This window comes from Cynocephalus volans, chromosome 1 (genome assembly GCF_027409185.1).
Source record: "Cynocephalus volans isolate mCynVol1 chromosome 1, mCynVol1.pri, whole genome shotgun sequence".
In the NCBI taxonomy this organism is placed as follows: domain Eukaryota; kingdom Metazoa; phylum Chordata; class Mammalia; order Dermoptera; family Cynocephalidae; genus Cynocephalus; species Cynocephalus volans.
Window position 1 is genome coordinate 26,399,934 of NC_084460.1, and position 3,582 is coordinate 26,403,515.

The 3,582-nt window shown below is 42.4% G+C and overlaps 1 pseudogene; it reads right to left on the reverse strand.

The window, feature by feature from the left end:
- Positions 1-954: 954 nt before the first annotated feature.
- On the reverse strand, positions 955-1,120 carry LOC134364849 (U2 spliceosomal RNA; annotated as a pseudogene).
- Between the last annotated feature and the right edge of the window lie 2,462 nt (positions 1,121-3,582).

Below are 3,582 nucleotides of genomic sequence, written 5' to 3' on the forward strand. Positions count from 1 at the left end.
GGAGAGGTAAGCATAGTACAGAAGGTTGTTTAAAAAGAAATTCTTCATGTGCCTTCTCCCTAACCAGTGTAAGTCTTTCCCTGTTCCTCCAAGAATGAGCCTTGTGGGCCCTCACCATGAGGACGACTGCTTTTGCCTCTTCCAACAACTGCTGCATCTTGCCCAGCAGCCCAGGTGGTGCACCAGCCCACCACTGAGAGACCTTCAGCTCCTCCAAGCTACATCACATACATCACATGGTACTTCTTGGTGACCTTGGCCTTTGACCTCTTTAAGACTCCGCTACCTCATGCATTCAGTGGGAACCACCTTCCTGGCCCTTCCTGTCTCTTCAGGACCCAGCCAAGGTAATGAATGGAGGGACGTGGGTAGTTGTCAAAAAATTAGAGGACTGAACATTTCTTGCTATTAGTACCATTATCTGTCGAAGCAGGATCTCTCTTTTTCCCTTCCTCAGAGATAATTCTTGCTTTATCACCTCAGGGGAAGTCAGAACAGGCCCAGGGACAACTCTGAAATTACTGGCACCCTCTGCCAGGTCAACTGCCCTGGGATGGCTCTCCAGGGCAATGTCTGGCAGGCATTCTACATGGGTAGGGAGCAAAGGGGGAATACTGTTTTTCACCCCTCCACCATCCCTGTTGCTCCAGAGCTGCCACTCTGCAGATAGCCATGGGGAGGTGTGGGGAACAGAGGGGCCATGGTGCCAGCCCCAGCTTGGTGGCTGCTTGGCAAGTGGCTCCTAGCAGATGGAGGCCCTTCAGCAACCTTGGCCACAGCATATGCTTCCCTGGGCTTCCTGACTGATAGAGCTGTCAAGCCTCAGCCTGGCTCCTCTCTCCATCCCTTCATCCTGAGTTTCCAGCTCTAAAGCATCACAGGAAGGGGAAGGTGGTGGAACTTACATTCCTATGGTTTCTCCCTTTTTTCAGATCTCTGCCTTGGTTCTTAGAGTAAGTGTTCCTCCCTCCAGCATTTACCCCAAGTACCAACAGAAGCTAATACAGACTTAGAATCCTAGAATGGAAAGGATCTTGGGTAGACCTTGTTACAGCCCATCATTTTAAACTGATAAGAACATATAATACACTTCATCTTAGCTAAAAGGCCAAGAAGCAATGGCAGTCCATCGTTATATATATAGAGAAACTGAAACTCAGAAAGAGCATGTGATTTGCCTGAGAATACCCAGCAAGTGGGGGACAGAGCCTGGGCTTGGGGCTGGATGCCTGACCCTAGTGATAAGGCTTCTGCACTACAGCCCTCCCCTATTTAAATTCAGGCAAAATTTCAATAAAATAAGAACAACGGGTAGCTTTTCAAATAAAGAAGTCGTGGAAGAAAAGCCAGGAGAAGAAGTCCTGACCATTTTAAGGCAGCTCACAAATGACATGTATGAAAATATGCATTGAAACTGAGACCCAGGGAAGAAGAAAATAGTACAGCCTGACCACAAGTACAAAAAACGTGGTAGCAATAACAAGGTTCAGATTTGATTCTGAGCTTTCTGGCCACTGACACAAAAAGGAAAATTATACTCAGTCTAGTTGTTCTTTTGGCTAGGGGAGGGCAGGAAGCAGACTAATTCTTCAGAAGAAATAAAGATCTCTCTAAAATGAGTGTTAAACAAACAAACAAACATTTTTTTTTTTTTTTGCATGGGATTTGCTGCAGGGTAAGAAGACTGCCCATGGAGACCCTGCAATGAAGATCCTAAGGTAAAGGAAAGACAGTGCCTCAGAGCTCAACCAAGTCACCCTTTGTGTACTGTGCTTTGCTCAAGTAAGATGAAGGACCGATGGAACACAATAACCAAAGGGCAAAAGAGAGGTAGACATGTCATCTGATCTGCCTGAGACCACATCCTTCCCATGGAGATAGCCCCCAACTCATTCTGAGATCAGGGTCACATATAAGGGACTCCTCATTAGACTAACAGCAGATTTCTTAGCAGAAACCGTACGGGATGGTATATTCAAAATGCTAAAAGAAAAAAACTAGCCAAGAATACTATACATGGCAAAGCTATCCTTCAGGAATGAAAGTGAAATTAAGTCTTTCCCAGATAAGCAAACACTTAGGGAATTCATCACCACTAGACCAGACTTACAAGAAATTCTCAAGGGACTCCTATATCTGGAAGGAAAAGGATAATAACTACCAACATGAAAACACACAAAAGTATAAAACTCACTGGTAAGCAGATACACAAATGGGAAAGAAAGGAACCAAACCTTATCACTGCAGAAAACCACCAAACTGCAATGATAAGCAATAAGAGAGGAAGAAAGGAACAAAGAATATAAAACAAACAAACAAAATCAACAAAAAAGACAGGAGAAAGTTCTCACTTATGAATAATAACTTTGAATATAAATGGGCTAAATTCCTTAATTAAAAGATATAGACTTCCTGAATGAATTTTAAAAAACAAGATTCACCTATATGCTACCTACAGGAAATTCACTTCAACTGTAAAGACATACATAGACTGAAAGTGAAGGGATGAAAAAAATATTGCATGCAAACAGAAACCAAGAGCAAGCAGGAATAGCTATGCTTATATCATATAAAATGGACTTTAAATAAAAAACTGTAAAAGAGACAAGGTCATTGTATAATGATAAAGTGATCAGTTCTGCAAGAGGATACAACAATTGTAAATGTATATGCATCCAACATTACAGCATTCAGATATCAAGCAAATATTATTAGATATAAAAGGAGAGACAGACTCTAATAAAATAGTTGGGGACTTCAACACCCCACTCTCAGAACTGGGCAGATCATCTACACAGAAAATCAGCAAAGAAACATTGGATTAAAACTGCACTGTAGACCAAAAAGACCTTACAGACATTTACAGAATATTTCATTTAACAGCTACTGAATACACATTCTTTTGATCAACACATGGAACACTCTCTAGGATTGGCCATATGTTACACCACAAAACAAGGCTTAACAAATTTTTAAAAGTTGAAATCATATCAAGTATCTTCTCTAAACACAAAGGAATAAAACTAGAAATTAACAACAAAAGGAGGAACTTTCAAAACTGTACAAATACATGTAAATTAAACAACATGACCAAGGGGTCAATGGAGCAATTAAGAAGGAAATTTTAAGTTATTGAAACAAATGAAATTTGAGATCAGAGAGCTTCCATCTTCCTGGGAATCCAAAACAGGGAACCACATAAACTCACACTCTCTTGTGTGCTCACACATTCTGTCTGTCTGTCTGTCTGTCTGTCTGTGTCTGTCTCTCTCTCTCCCCCTCACTGCTACTCCCTCTCCCTCTTCCCCCCCTTCCTGGTTTCATGACAATCTAGTCCAACTGCCACATTTTCTAAGCAGAAAACTGAGGACTTGCCAAAGTCCACAATGTGAGCAGGGGACATAAGGCTAAAAGGTGGGCCAGCTCATTCTAATCCCATCAACCACTCCAGGCATGCCACTCCTGTTGGAAGCCAAGTCTCATCTATCTTTTTGTGGCTCCTGGGGGCTCAGCACAGAGATACATAGCCCAGCTCAGCCAACCATGCCTATTTCAGCCCAGGAGCAGGACCCATCTCACATC